A 16,995-nucleotide genomic window follows, 5' to 3' on the forward strand; every position below is an offset into this window, starting at 1 on the left:
TGGCAACCAATCAGGTAATCAGCAAGTCCAATGAACAGTTCTGTAAGGTAATGCCTCATTTCCTTGTTCAAACTTGCCAAGAAGTTTCATGACTATTTAAAAACATGATGATGATAAGACACCAAGTGATGGAAATATAAATCATTTGTGTCATACCCTAGACCACAGAAACCTCTTCCTCCTTCAATGGTCAGCTAGACTCAAATATAATATAAGATGGGTTTTCTCAAATAAATTTTATTTACCAATTTTATTTATATTATCATCATGCATCATGATACAAAATACCCAAAATGAAACCAAACACAATCTGCTCCATCACTTGTGTATCAAACAAATTGTAACTAGTGATATGCTTTTGACCACTTTTTACATTATCTTTACAATAAAAAGGAGGAAAAGGATCTGCATCATGGGTTTGGTATCATTAGCAAAATATTACGATACAAAATAAATGACAGTACTGAGGATTCTTAATGATTTCATGGAAACCAGTTCTAAGACTGGTTGTTTTAGAAAATCATGGTTGTTTTGAGACACATGTATGAAATTTTGTTATCATTGGTTTTTTAAAGTGACTATTTTTTTGCTTACTATATATAAACTTGAGGCTTTCCATTACTTAATGCCAAACTTATAAAATAAATAATAGAATTCCATTAAAAAATAGAATCCTCAGTTTGTCTCAACTTTTAAAAAGGACATTCAAAAACATTACAATTCTTATACAAAGGAAAACTATGGTAAAACTACAATATAAAAATATTAAAAAATACATAAATCAAATTGTTTTTTTGAGAATTACTCAACTTATTTACTGGGTTATCAAAATTATCTAAATATCTTGATCTGTGCAAAAATGATTAGATCACGAAGGAAATATTTAACTGCCTTTCACTCCACATTTTTAACCCCAAGCTGTTTTATAATCTAAAGTTCTTTACTTCCACCCAATTTCTAAGCAAATTTTTTTTTTTTTTTTTTTTTTTCATTTTAGGGAACCAGTACTTTTTCCCCAAGGAGGGAGATAACCGGTATGCAATTGTTACTTCATAGTCAGATTAAACATTAGGGAATGTGCTATAGTGAACAAATGTATCATCGGTTTGCTCATTCATCTACAACTTTAACCCACAATTAAAGGATTAAATGGACTTTTCCTCAACTTTCAAATAATCTTCAGCATCTGTTGACATTGTGTACCATTTTTTTCTCTTCTAATGGTTCTCCAATCAAAGAATGGATTTTTCCATTTCCTACATTGTATTACTCATATTGAAGGATAGGCTGGTTCAGCTGATATGAAATAGATTTAGTTAGAGTAGATTCTGAACTTGCATCCATACATCTTGTAATTTGGTCAATCTTCAAGCACTGCATCAATACTTAAAGGATAAAATAGAAAATTTTTGAATTTAAGAAAGAGTTAAAAGCATAAAAAACTGTCAGATCTCACTATGTTAATAAATATTTTGTATTGCATGTAAAAGCAAAATCTATTAACTTCCCCCACAAAGGCACAAACTCAATCATATTAAGGCTTGGTAAAACAAGATTTGACAATAAAAACATATAAAATCATCTAAAAACCACTAAAATCATATAAAACCAGATAAAACACAAATCTTGTTATAGCAAAACCTTATAAAATTTACTCATAAGCCACTGTGGTAATATACTAGTGTCTTAAAATATAATATATTGAGAATCCTTGTTAATGTTATGAAAATGTTGTCATAATGAGATCCAACTACTAAAAACAAGATTAAAAGCAGAATAAAAACAATAAAAAAAATTCAAACCAACCTTTCCTTCACATGATGAAATTGTTGTATGAGATGCTTCCCAAGTTAATAAAAATATTAAGAAGGTCCATTCTTTTCAATTGGGAACCCAAAATTTTATTATGATAAAATAAAATACACACTGCCATTAGTTACGGAGATAATCTGAAAGTTTCAATGAAAATCTACCAATAGTATATAAGCTGTGGATTAGAGATGATGATGAACAAACAGACAGACAAATCTTCTCCAACAGCCCATTTCATGCTAGCCTCGAGGGCAGAAGGGATCCCAAGCTGGGTCAAACCAAAGAATTGAATATTGGTATTTGATTCTCCTCTACAAATCATGCTGCATTTAGGAGTAATAGCAAAGATTCTTCAGCTCATAGACATAATGATGTGTCCAGATAGGGTGAAATGTCTTCCTAAGGACTGTTACATTGTGAACTAGCACATGAAAAATGTAGCTCAGCAAGCTGATCTAGTACAAAGTAGGGTCTAAATTCATATCACATTAATCTGTTCTCATCCTATATCTTTAATTAGCCACTGGACATTAAACAGCCATCCATCAAAATCAAGGGAAAAATAGTTTTACAGGTTCCTGAGTAATCTTGGGTGGAGTAAATGATTCTTAAGAAGTTGAGTACAATCCTCAAAAGACAAACCTTAAAAAATTCCTCAAAATATAAATTATGATGTATGAGAAAAATAAAAAAAACAATCGCATAAAAATGAAAAAATAAAACAAACTACAAAAACTGTGTAATTATTTTCACTTGAATGGCCTCAGATGCTGAATGATGCAGTTATAAAATATAAACAAAACCAATAAATAAAACTGACAGCCATTTATTTGCATAAATGTACAGAAAGTGGAGTCAAACCCAACCAAATAGCCAATTTTTTTTATTTGGAGTCAAAAACTCAGTACTATAAGTGTTTAACAGGGGATTTGTTTTATATTCTCTTTAGTGTTTGGCCATCAAAGTCCTACTTTATTGGTTTGTAACAGGCAAAATTCATTTCACAAAGCAGTTGTAAGACTAACACATACATAACTTAAAAAATATATGTAAACTGATGTAAGTCTTATGGGTACTTTGTGAAACCATATGATATACCTTTGGGACCCCTCAAATAACAATAATTTCACAGTTAAATTTTTCATCAATCACAAAACAATAATCGAATACAAGTAAAAATAATAAAAAATATTTAAAACTTGGATTACTCAATACAGCAATAAAAACAAAATGTATTAACAATTCATTCTTCTGCTTACAACACTACTGTCTAAGGATTCTATTCAAAAAGATAGCAACAGTTCATCCTATGGTTTGTAGGATTATTGTCAGAGGATTTTACCATACAAGGCAGCAACAGTAACACTTTCAACTGAAATGAAATAAAGTTGTATTAATTGTTAATTCATAATATTAAAATAATCTTAAGGGTATATGATAAAATTTAAAAGGCAATTTTTGAATTAAAAACACATATATCTGTGTATGTAAAAACTCTTTATTTGCCACTTATATTTATTGATTACTTCAAAATATATATTATTAAAAATGTGCAGCTATTGTAAAAAAAAATATCAATAGACCAAAGTTAAATTTAGGGACTTCACTACAACTGACCTCAAATACCTGAACAATAATTTGAAATTAACAAATGCAGAAACTGCTGATAAATTGATAAACTCTACCATCCATATACAAGTACTCACATAATAAACACACAAAATTAATGTCTATTTTGTTGTTTGGTTTATTTATTGACGCTTACCCAAAAAAATATTTTCATGACAAAATATAGGAATAAATTCTTTGAAATTTGTAACCAAAAATTCAAGACTGAATAATTACATTACATGTATGTTTCATGAGAATCCGTTAGTTTGATTGGCTAACAACAATCACGCATCATTAAAAATTTAACCTTCATATCAAAATGAAATGTTACATTCCTGATGACATGTGCTACCACAAAAAAGTGCACAGGTAAATAAAAGAAAAACTTGATAATTAGATATAAGAAGATGTGGTATGAGTGCCAATGAGACAACTCTCCATCCAAGTCACAATTTGTAAAAGTAAACCATTATAGGTCAAAGTACGGCCTTCAATTGATAAAACTTTTTTTTGGGGTCTTATTAGCATAAAAATGTAATTATAAGAAATGAATGCTTCTTTTTGTAATTCTATTGGGGTGTAAAAGTGTTGATCGTGCACATTTTTAGAATGAAGCGTGGAAGCGTGTTATACAAAATGTGCTTCGGTCAACACATTTACACCCAAATAATATTACAAAAAGAAGCATTCATTTCTTAAATGAAAAGCAGTTATCATACATCTTTTTTATGATAGCTCTGGTTTGATCCTAACAATAAAATGTAAGATTATCTCCCATTTCATCTCTCTTATTCGGTACCTGCTGATAGGTTACATATATCAATCAAATGACAAGCAAGACAAAAAAAAATCACTGAATATGGATACACTTCTAAAGTAAAGGTACATTATTTTACATTGAAGTATATTTTGGATAGATATCTAGGGGCATTCACTATTAGATAACATAAATAAATTTAAATTGTATGTTGATGAATGAATTCTCACCTTAACACAGCTCTTATTACTATCCCAGCAAGTAACCCCATGGAAATGCTGTGATGCTAATCTGTAATACAAAGTTGGTCAGTTATTCTCAACTTTTAAAAAATAATAAATAATAAATTTTAAAAAAAAAGTACTAGGATAAAAACAAAAATTTTGCGAAAAAATATTTGGTATTCAGAATCAAACTAATGGTTTTAAATTTGCAAAAGAAAAATATACTTGTATTTCATCATATTGTATAGTATTTAAAACATTTGAAAAATTGATTGTCAAATACTATTAAAATTATTAAAAAAAAGCTTGAATACCTACCAACATGTTAACATATCTGATATCCAAGTCTTACTCCCAACACCATGAAAATATTGTAATTTCAACAACCTGAAATAAATAATATAATTGTTTTAAAGATCAATCTATGCCTAAGAAATCTAACAAAATTATGCTCTGATTTATTTCTTATAAATTTGTTATATATCATCATCTTCAATATGTAAACTTGATACCAAAGGTAGAAAATAGATACAAATGATTACAGTTGTGTTATAAAAACAGTTATGCACTGACATAGATATCCTCAAAATCAAACATAAATTTTGTAGAACATTTGAACTCACCACAGATTTTTCATGGTAAGGCCTCAGACTTGTTGAAGATTTAATTGACCATCTTCCTTAGAGCTGTCTCCTGGTTGCCAAGGTGGTTCATGCCCTCATTATCTTATTGTTCATTTGCTTATAGAAATAAAATAATATATAAAAAAAAATATCAGATGCACTTTTAACAAATCACCATTTTTTGAAAATTTCACCTAATCAATTGTAGTGACCCATGATTTCTCCCACCCTCAAAATCTATTATCTAGAACTCTGCTTACATTTTTTTTTATTTACAGAACTCTAAATAATAGTCAATTTTAGCTAGTATACATCTGATATTTAAGGAGAACTTGTACAAAGTAAAGTAAAAAAAAGTTATATTCCCTAACACTGAGGACATTTCAATTATGAGGAGTTAAACAGGGGTATTACCTCCCTTTGCCCTGAAAATTTCACCCTGTTGAGACTCCACATCCTTCCTATATTTAACAAAAATACAAAATATAGTATATTAAAATAAAAAAATAATTAAATATAAAAAATACAACACATATCAAAAACTTAAGTTCAATTTTCACCTAAAAATAGCAAAAAGTTGTATATATATATACTGTGGATTCATTATTATTCGTTGGATACCAATTTTCGTGGATTTAGTGGTTTCAGGTGAACCACGAAATTAAATATTCAACGAATAACAAAATTTCTATAGGCTTGTAAGTAGACTTCGGTAAAACCATGAAATTAGATATCCACCAACATGTAAGTTTTCCTTAATCCACGAAAATTGGTACCCACGAAAATAAATTAATCCACAGTATAGAAAAATATATATCTTACAATTCAGGAAACCCCAAAAACACATTTCAATAAAATACATTTTTTTCTTTTTTTTTCTTTGTTTTTCTTATTTTCTTTTTTTAGATTCTCCATTCTAAACCAACTGGAAGCGTTTTGACTAGACAAAGATCATTATTAAGATATCTTAAGTAGTTTTACAAGTAAAATTGTAAAATTGGTCAGTACAAATGAAATCGAGTCACAGGGAAAAAAAATAATGAATAAGATCTGAACTATGAAACAACATATCAAAATCCAGTTCAGTATACATAAGCATGACAAAAAAAGTGTCAAGGCAATAATGGACATGAGTTGAGATGTACCAGAATATAGCCATAGGTTTTAATAAAAAAAAGAAAGAGAAATTTTGAAATTTCAAATACAAGTTAACCTACAACTTCCAATCTTGTTAAAAATGGATAATCTTTACATTTTTTTTGTTTTTTTTTTTTTGTAAAAAAATACATTTTCTCAAACATACACAAAAATTGTCTGAATTACATTCTTTACTGTTTATAGTTATATCACATAATCATTTTATGCTGCAGCCACAGTTAAAGTTACCTGAAAAAGAAATATACATTCTTAAACATAAATATACATTCTTAAACATATCTGTCAAAACATAGGGTCAAAACTATATAAAAATTTAAACAATATTTAATACAATTAAAATGCATATAACATTTCAATTACTTTGTTGTAAAGTAGTTTGTTGCCATAAATTTTAAACTATAAGTCTTTATTAGCAAATAAGGATGAAAAACTAATCAATGGTTGATGTGCGTCATGTTTATTTTTTTTCGCTTATTCTTTTTCATAAATCAATGCGTTGGTTTTCTTGTTTGAAATTTTTTCACATTTTGTCGTCAGGGCCTTTTATAGCTTACTATATACTGGTACTGTAAAATCAGAAACTATTGCATGCATTTATTCTTGCAATTTTTGAAGAATGGACCAATATGCAAGATTAATTATTGCGATGTCAGGAAAATCTGCATACGAAATTATGCATCAGATATAAGAATATGAGTTCTTATTATTGCTATATTCTACCAGTCGCATTAATTACATAAATAAAAACCTTGCAATAATTTCTGAATTTACAGTAGTATAGGTTTTGCTCATTGCTGAAGGTCCTATGGTGACCTTAAGTTGCATACATCTACATCATTTGGTCTCTCATTGATAGTTGTGTAGTTGGCAATCATATCACATCTTATTTTTATATACTGGGACAACTTAAGATAACAGAAAACAGAGAAAATAAGATTTATGAAATTATAAATTTTGACTTCCCTTATTCATCTTGCTACCCCTTCCAGATTAAATATAAAACTATTAATTTAGAAAAACATTAAAATGTTAGATCTACATATGTACATAATAAAAACCATAGGACATTTACATGCTTTTAGATGAACAGTTCATCAATCTTATTTTTTAGTTCTTACCATAAAATTTAGCTCCAATGGCCCTTCCCAGCCTCAATCCTTACAGACAAGCTGTGGTGCTAACCTAAAATATAAAATGCTTAGTCATTCAAAATTATGTTTAAGGATCACTTTTGGTATACTCTATTTTATATAGAAATGGGTTATATATGTGTAATAGGTTTTGAGAACATATCGATTAGACATCAATCCAACAACCCAACAAACTTTAACGTAATCCATTCAGATCCTGGCAGGGGTAGGTTCAAGGAGGGCTAAAATTGGCCCTAAGATTTGAAAGGTTTTTAAATCAGGCCCAAATACTACAAATGTGACATAAAAATTGTTGTGGTATCACTATTAATACAAAATAACGTCTTTTTGGCACCTCAATATAAATTACGAAGTTATGACCCTTTGATTATGCATTACTTGTGTGTTATAACGTCAGTTAAGGTCCAATTTTTCCACAATTAATAACAGCAGCTTTTAGCACAATTCACTTTCCCTGATTCAGAAATGTTTTGTGTCTTGTAATTTAAATATTACCCTTGGCACCTTTTGGTTACTAACATTTTGGATCATAGATTGCGGCCAAGGTAATCTTAAAGCTTTTAGGTCCGAAAAATGCACAAAATCATAGCATTTTGATAATATCTTCAAAAAGATCTAATCATGGAGTCTAAAGTGTATTATTAAGAAGAGATTTATTTTATCTAGCATTAAAACTCTTGAAATATACCCATTTAAGAACCAGATTGGGGCCTTTTTGATATTTTATGATAAAAGTTGAAATTCAAGGCCATATTTTGCCAAGTGAACCGTGTTCTTTACTCATAATGGTACTGATAAAATAAAGAGTATACTTTTGACCAAACTCTTATAAACCTTTAAGCCTACAGTCTGTATTTATTTCAAAATAATTTTATTAATACATATTTTTTTTCAAAACAGGATTAACATACTGGTACCTACCTTCATATTAGCTGTATTAGACCACCAAGTCTTATTCCCACACCATGAAAACGTGTCACAGAAAGTACCTAAAAAGAAATTAATATATATATTTATTTTACAGATCTATTTGTCAACCTAAAATTTACTTTAAAAATTGTTCTGATTTCTTACTTCATGTACCAATATATAGTATAACATCAACACCATTTTGTAAAATTTAGATAAAAGATTGAAAAACAAAAAAAATAGTCAAAAGGTTAATGATTTGAATTTCAACTGCACACAACTAATTTGAATATTTTACAATGAGTTGTCTCCCATTGAAAGAACAAATCTTGCTGTTAATTGTACTAGTCTCCCCTTGAAATTTAATTCATATCTCAGGATTTACTATTATTGTAAAAGAAATTCTTGTTAATGTACCTGGTATCTCAAAATATTAGACTGGTTAATAAATTCTTCAAAGTTGTTTTTCATGCAGAAGATAAGGATGTTGTGTGTTGTCTTAATATGCACTTTTTATCAAACATTTCTAGAAAAATGTCTAGAAATTGTTTGGCTTAAATAAACTTGCCTTCTTATTTTTCATGGTAAGGCCTCAAACTTGGTTGAAGATTTAATTGACCATCTTCCTTGGAGCTGCTCTCCTGGTGGCCAGGGTGGCTGTCATCTTATTGTCAATCTATTTTTTTTTCGCTCTCCTGGCGGCCAGGGTGGCTATCATCATCTTATTGTCAATCTATTTTTTTTTGGTCCATTTGTTTATAGAAATAAAGTTATATATATAAAAAATATCAGATGCACTTTCAATTAATCACCTATTTTGAAAATTTCACCAAATCACTTCTACCCGAAGTGACCCATGATTTCTCCCACCCTTCATATCTATTATCTAGAGCTCTGTTTACATTTTTTATTCACAGAGCTCTAAATAACAGTCAATATTAGCTAGTATACATCTGATATTAATGCAAAAACTTATACAAATGTGAAATTCAAGTAAATAAAGTTATACATTCCCTAACATTGAGGAAATTTCAAGAATGAGGAGTTCAACAGGGGTATAATAAATTACCTCCCTTTGCCCTAAATTTCACCCTGTTGGGACTCCACATCATTGCTATATTTAACAAAAAAACAAAAATGGTATAACTAAATTTAAAAAATAATTTGATATAAAAAATCCAAAACATTTTAATAACATATTTAGTATATTAATTTTCACCTAGAGGCCTAGGTGGTTTTCTCCCATTACTCCGACTTCCTCAACCTATACAAAAATGGCCACCAATCTTCCTAAAAGTGGCATTTAACACCAAAAATCAATCAATCCTTTTTTCACCAAGATGTTTCTTTACTATGCTTCTTGTGAAATAATCTTTATTTTTTTTTTAGCTAAAAACACTGCTAAAAATAACAAAAAGTTGGAAAAAAATCTAACAATTCAGGAAACCCAAAAAATACATTTCAATAAAATAACATTTTGTTTTCTTTTTTCTTTTTTTTTTTTTTAGATTCTCCATTCTAAACCTATTGGAAATGTTTTGACTACACATGGACCACTATTAAGATATCTTAAGTAGGACTACAAGTAAAATTGTCAAATTGTCCGTTTCCTTTCATTTTCAAAGTATCAATTAAATCTAGTCACAGGGGGAAAAAATAATCAATAGGATCTGAACTATCAAGTTTGCCTACAACTTCCAATCATGTTGAAAATGGAGAATCCTTACACATTATTTTTTTTGTAAAAAAATTATGAACATTTTTTAAAACATACACAAAAATTGTCTGAATTACATTCTTTACTGTTTCAGTTACATCGCACCATAATTTTAATCAGCCACAGTTGAAGTTACCTGAAAAAGAAATATACATTCTTAAACATATCTGTCAAAACAATATTTATTGCAAAGGAATATTTAACTGTGCATTACACTTATGACGCATATAACATTTCTTTTACTTTGTTTTAATGTGATGTGTTGACATAAATTTTAAACTACCGGGATGACAAACAAGTAGTTGGTTGATGTCCGACATATTTGTTATTATTTCATTGTTTCATCATAAATCAGGCTGTAGTTTTCTCGTTTGAATTGCTTCACATTTTGTCATGTTGGCAACTTTTATAGTTAACGGTAAGGTATAGGTTTTGATCATTGTTGAGGGCCATACTGACCTTTAGTTGCTTACATCTCTGTCATTTGGTCTCTGGTTGATAGTTATCTCATTGGCAATCATACCACATCTCATTTATTTTATATATGGGGTCAATTTTAGACAACTAAAAACAGATAGCAAGATTTTCTAAAAAATGGTATAATTTTTTATTTCCCTTATTTAACTTGATACTGTAAATTCAGAAATTATTGTGCATTTATTATTGCGATTTTTCAAAAATTGACAAGAATGCGAGTTTAATTATTGCGATTTCAGAATAATCTACATACATATCTATGTTTTAGTTATCAAAATGCGAGTTCTTATTATTGCGATACTCATCTAGTCGCATTATTCGCATTAATAAAAACCTCTCAATAATTTCTGAATTTACAGTACCTCCTTCCAGATTATATATACAGTTATGATTTCAGGGGAAAAAAATGTAAGATCTACTTCTCTGCATAACAAAAATCTAGGGTACTTACATGCTCTTGGCTGAATAATTCAGAAATCTATGTATTAGTTCTTACCATAAAAGTCAGCTCCAATGGCCATTTTCAGCCTTAATCCTTATGGACAAGCTGTGATGCTAACCTGAAATATAAAATGCTAAGTCATACCAAAATTGTTTAAAAGGATCACTGTTGGTATACTGTATGTAAATTATATAGAAATGGGTTATATACATGTAATAGATGTTGAAAACATATTGATTAGACAGCAATCCAACAACCAAAAAAAACTAAATAATCAAGTTAGATCCTTAGATTAACACATATATTTTTACTGATAAAAGAGAGAGTAGACTTCTGACCAAATTTTCAAGCCTAGAGCACATAATATTTCTAAATAATTTTTATAATACATTTATTTTTTTCAAAACAACATACAAGTACCTACCTACATATTAGCTGTATTAGACCACCAAGTCTTATTCCCATACCATGAAATCATCTCGCAGAAAGAACCTAAAATATTAAAATTGACAATTTATATATTTTACAATTCCCTTTCTCCGACATTTACTAAATTTTGTTCTGATTTCTTACTAAATGTACACAATAGTATAACATCAACAACAGTTTGTAAAATTAATATAAATGATGGAAAAACAAAAAATCAAGTCTTGTAAGTTTATGATTTGAATTTCAACTAAACAAAAATCATCTAGTTTAAACATATTTTATTGTTCAAAAAGACAAATCATCTGCATATTTTACAATGAATGAAAAAATCTTGCTGTTCATTGTAAAAGTCTCCCCTTGAAGTTGTACTATTTCAGGATTAAATATTGTTATTTAAATAGAAAATCTTGTTCATGTACCTGATGTCTTAAATTATAAACTAGTTAATTAGTTCGTCAATGGTGTTATGAATGCATATAAGATAAGAGGGGTGATGTGTGTTGTCTTATATACACTTTTTATCAAATTATTTACAGAATGTATAGAAATTGTTTGGCTTAAATAATCTTGCCTTATTATTTTCTTGGTAATGCCTCAGACTTGGTTGAAGATTTATTTAACCATCTTCCTTGGAGCTGCTACCATGGCTACATTTATATGCGTTTCGACATAGGTCTTTGTGCTGATCAGATCACTGAATCCATTTTATCCACTCAATGAAATGTCCTTTCCATTGTATCTAATCAAATATACAATTTTCCCAAGATTGTTCCAAAGCGTCTCATGGCATATTTTTTATCAATCATGACTACTGGAGTAATTCTCAATATAAAAAATACAAATAATTTATTAAATTCATTTATAAAATATTGTAAAAATACCAGATGTGCTTTTAATCAGGTAACTGTGTATTTTGAAAATTTACCAAATGTTTTTGGTACCCCACAATCTCTCTTTCCCATTAAAAGTATTATTTAAATCTATGTTTACAATTTTTTTATTTACCGAGCTCTAAATAATAGCTTTTATATTAGTTAGCAGACATCTGATATGTAATAAAAAAAGACAGCATAGTAATTCCTTACACCTATAAATCAACTTTTTTTTAATATATTGAAGCATAGTTTAATAAAATATCCCTTTTTTTAAGGTTTACTAATCATGTCTATACTAAAATTTAAATATATGGAAATATAAAATGTAAAAATGGGGGATGATGATCAACCTCAATCGATTTGCAACTCTCTGTGAAGTTCCAAAGATATGGGTTAAAAACAAAAATTGTTACCTTCTTTTGAAATTTTTAGACGTTAAAAAGTTCCAAGTTGGGAAAAATGGGAAAAAATTATCAAACAATTCCACAGTAACAAGTGCACAACTTAAATATTTGTGCAATCATTGTGTGAAGTTTCAAAGACCTAGATTGAAAACTGCAGGAGTTGATCACACTAAATTGGTACCATCTTTGTAAATTTTGATAAAAAATTATTAAGTTCATAAATTTTGGAATAGTGGGAAAAATTCCTCAAGCACTTCCATACTAGCAGGTACAAAACTTCAACATGTGTGCAATCTGTCTGTGAAGTTTGGTGGTACAAGAAACACTGAAATAAAAAAAATACAAATATGATGCAAATGGTACTATGTAGCATGAAATCGTTAAATTTAGGACAAAATTTAGTAAGAAAATTGTGAACCCAAAGAAATGATAAAAATACATCTTTATAATAAAAAAAAATTGTCAAAATTCAAATTCCATGTGATACTTCAATAATTTAGTTTTTCAAACTATAATACTTAAAAGAAAAATAGTTCCAAAATTTACAATTCAAAAAGTATTTTTTTTGTTCCCAAATTAAGTTGATAGCATATTGATTGGTGGTATCAAACATTTTTTTTTCATAAGGCTGCTTCCAATGACTTCATTTGGAAAAGAAGGAAAATCACTTATATCTTGACATTAATAGAGATGGACTGACATGTTGTAACTCTTGGGAACCACTGGTTCCTTAAATGTTAACAGTCAAAACAGAACCAGCTGCAGTCAATATACAGACTTACAGGAAACAGCTCTTTTTGGCTATTGGGAGAGGAAACAGATCCCAAACCTAAAATAGGTTTTCTGTAAAGTCATTAAGTGATTAAAAAGCAATTATTAAAACCCCCATAGTCTGGAACAGGGTCTGATTTGAATTTAAAACTGCTTGGGTAATACAACTGATTGTATGTAATTCTTGAAAATTGTTGGGAGTCCTGAATATGACCACTGTTATAATGAAAGCAGTTCAAGGACTACTGTGAACTAATGGGAAACTACTTTGAACTAATGAGGCTAAAGTAGGATTCCCTTTAAGGGCATACGATACAGTTACAGGGGAGGTAATGACGTTGCTAACGTAAATTGTTATTTTCACGACGTCAAACTGCGACTTATCGGGAAAAGATGCAGTTTTCGACTGTTTGTTATCATTCAAACTGATTTATCTTAAAAACGAGTTCATGGACCCCTCTTTTTTAAAATGACATTTGGTTTGATATTGTATGAAGATTATGTGTACCAACTTTCATGAAAAAGTCAATAATGCAATTTCTTTAAATTTGATAAATATACAGCAAAAATTGACGGTTTTTTCTACATTCATGAACATTTGATAAATATGAGTTATTTGAAAAATAAAATGCACAAATTTATAGGACATTTATATAAAACAGAATTTACAAATAATTTAACAAAAAACAGCTTGTGTTTATCTTTAAAAACAAAAAAGTTATGAATCCTGTCGAAAGGAAAAATATGTCCACAAATCCGAATTTTGAGCAAATATCTGAAATTTCGACCTCAATTTACTCAAAAAGTAGCACATGAAGGTATATGTTTTATTACATATTTGATTAAATCAGGTAAAAAATAGCCTATATGCAAATTTTCATTAAAATTTCATCATGGGATCAAAACTGTATCGTTTGCCCTTAAAAGTAAAGCCCTCAGATTCCTGTTGGATTAGCAAGGAAACATTTTTTTGAAAAATCAATGATTTCAAAAAGGATCAAAGTCCAAACTTTACAAATCTTGTCTACAAATCATGATGAGCAATTGCTAAATGCGATGAAAAAGTCAAATTAAAACAAGTTTTCAATTATGTTCTGATACTGTAAATTCAGAAATTATTGCGTGCATTTATTATTGCGATTTTGTCATTTTGGAGTAAAATGCGTTTTTAATTTTTGCGATATTGAGAAAAATCCTGTTTAATTCATATAAAAAATTTCAAAATGCGATTTTAAATTATTGCGAATATAACCCTGTCGCATTTTTCGCAATAATAAAAACATCGCAATAATTTCTGAATTAACAGTATATATAAATGAAAAAGTTACTAAGTATTTTTAAACTGAATAAAATTACAATGATTTTAGTAAAATCTGATGTCAAATGGACAAAGAAGACATAAAAAATTCCCAAAACTCATTTTTAGAATCTTGAATTTGATAAAAATCAAAACTGAAGCAAGTTATCTCCCTTACTACGTAGTACTAGTTTACAGCTTGTGTAAAGAAAAAGCAAAGAAATAAAGGAAAAATTATACAACATTTGTATCTTGATGAAATTTGATTACAAGTATGTTGTTATCAAAAAGAGAATACTGTGGATTCATTATTATTCCCGGGTTACTATTTTTATTTGTGGATTCAGGTGAACCACAAAATTTAAGTTTTTGACAAAATAAATTTTTATAGACTTGTATCGAAAATTGGTCAAAATGATGAATTCATGTAATTGAAATAATATTCAATATCTAAATGAAAGCCTAGTGTTGGAGGTGAGAGTTGAAAATCAACCCAAGGTTGAGATATTTGAAGCAAAAAAGAGATATTCCTACTGTATGCTATTAGGAATGATTACTTGAAATAACTCTGGGAGATGATGATAGTTTCAGATAACTAAGAATGAGGTTATTTGTGGAAATTATTAAAATAACGGTACTTCCCTTTTGGTCAAAGCATTAAGTGATTGAATTTAGATAAGAGATACATCCAATTAGATTTTAATTTATAAATGTTACTTTTACTTCACAACTACCCTGTTAACAATCAGTGCTTTGAAGAAGCAGATACCCAGAAATAATTTTGAAATAGCTAGAGTAAATATCACTTTTTTGGATAATTTTTCACTATACTTGAATTCAATCTAATATACAAATATATTTATTTTTTCCATTTCCAATGCATCATAATATATCAAGTACAATTTAGATATTTGCTTTTAACAAAATTTTGAGAATTAGAAAAAGTTTAACTATTGTACAGATTCAAAGTTCAAAGCAGCTCTAACATTGCTTTTTTTTTTATATAAATGACTGTTAAATATCAAATATATTTCATTTCAGAATTACATATAAAGATTCCTCTGAATGCAGAACACCATATCCTGAATACTTGAAAACAATGAAACCATCCAAAGAACAAACGAAAAAAGCAGAAAATATAACCAGACCCTACTGCAAGCTACACCAAAAAGTAACTGTTAAATGTTAGTAAGAGACGCAGCGCTCCAAGCTCAATGTATTTCTGAAATGATAATTTGATATTTGCTTAGTCTACAAAAAACTTTTTAAGATAAAGATTAATGTTCAGCTATGAAACTTTGAATGCACCTGACCATGAATTTAATTTAATTTCAAGTTGTTCTCCAATTTGACAATCACAATGTATTGAAAATAGAAGAAAAAAAGGAAAATTGTTTCATTATAAATCTGAAATTTTTATTTAAATGATAACTTTTTACTGCAGTACAAAAAACAAAATTACATGTACTTTTTTGAAAACCCATTTTTACCTTAAAAAAAAACCCTGATAGAGCTAACAAGACAATGTTCAACACTGTTTTAAAAATATCTGTTGATCATTGGATCAAATGACAGTCTTTTGTAAATACCTAGGATTGTATTACAACCTAATAAAACTCATCCGAAGCCATTGCAACTACCATCATTTCCGCATTGATCACTTTGATGATAAATTAACAAATTAAATAAGAGGGCGTTCCACCCTGGGTTAATCTCCAACCTCTATTTTTGCTTCCAAGGATGTTGCATATTAATGTATGCATAATTTAACTATTGAAAATTATGGACAAATCTTTTTACTGCATTCCAGAAGAAATTTTAGTTCAATTGTATATTAATGGGGAATACTTTTTGTATGTTGTAATCAAATTAAATCAATCTGCTTCCTGATTTTAATCATTTAATTTCCAGTTGTTATAGTATTTTTATCTATACATCACTATTGAATGCATGAATTGTTTCTTTTTTGGGGGGTCAAAAATGTAACTACATTGTACTCATGAACTGCACATTAAAAAATACTGTTCTACCTCAAAAAATTAAAATTTCGTTGATAAATTCAATCTGAACATGTATTAAAAGGAAATACTTTTTGGTATGTATTAAAATAAAATGATACTTATTCAAGAACCCATTGACAACAATGTAATATGTAGAAGAAAACTTTTACAAGTAAAAATTGCTCATCATAATCTTTCAGAAATATCATTAAAAATTTTGATAGTGAATATTTATTATAACCATAAATGTCTGAGTCTTTTTCATATAATAATAACTAATTCAGAATTAAGAATCATCAAAAATTGATAGAAATTTAAAAGTTACTGGGTTAAAATTT

At 28.6% G+C, this 16,995-nt stretch overlaps 3 long non-coding RNA genes across 3 annotated transcripts; all 3 read right to left on the bottom strand.

Moving 5' to 3' along the window:
* Nucleotides 1-221: 221 nt before the first annotated feature.
* Nucleotides 222-4,472, bottom strand: LOC127738345 (uncharacterized). The gene is made up of 2 exons (XR_008000016.1): nt 4,411-4,472; nt 222-3,184 (listed from the first exon to the last, which is right to left on the bottom strand). It is a non-coding gene; the product is annotated as an uncharacterized LOC127738345 (long non-coding RNA).
* A 262-nt stretch (nt 4,473-4,734) lies between these two features.
* Nucleotides 4,735-8,327, bottom strand: LOC127738343 (uncharacterized). Its single transcript, XR_008000014.1, has 4 exons — nt 8,258-8,327; nt 7,304-7,367; nt 5,028-6,413; nt 4,735-4,791 (listed from the first exon to the last, which is right to left on the bottom strand). It is a non-coding gene; the product is annotated as an uncharacterized LOC127738343 (long non-coding RNA).
* Nucleotides 8,328-8,818: 491 nt separating this feature from the next.
* Nucleotides 8,819-11,375, bottom strand: LOC127738344 (uncharacterized). The gene is made up of 3 exons (XR_008000015.1): nt 11,306-11,375; nt 10,936-10,999; nt 8,819-10,098 (listed from the first exon to the last, which is right to left on the bottom strand). It is a non-coding gene; the product is annotated as an uncharacterized LOC127738344 (long non-coding RNA).
* Nucleotides 11,376-16,995: the final 5,620 nt, after the last annotated feature.

The sequence above is a fragment of the Mytilus californianus genome, unplaced genomic scaffold (assembly GCF_021869535.1).
Source record: "Mytilus californianus isolate M0D057914Y unplaced genomic scaffold, xbMytCali1.0.p SCAF_4, whole genome shotgun sequence".
Taxonomy (NCBI): Eukaryota; Metazoa; Mollusca; class Bivalvia; order Mytilida; family Mytilidae; genus Mytilus; species Mytilus californianus.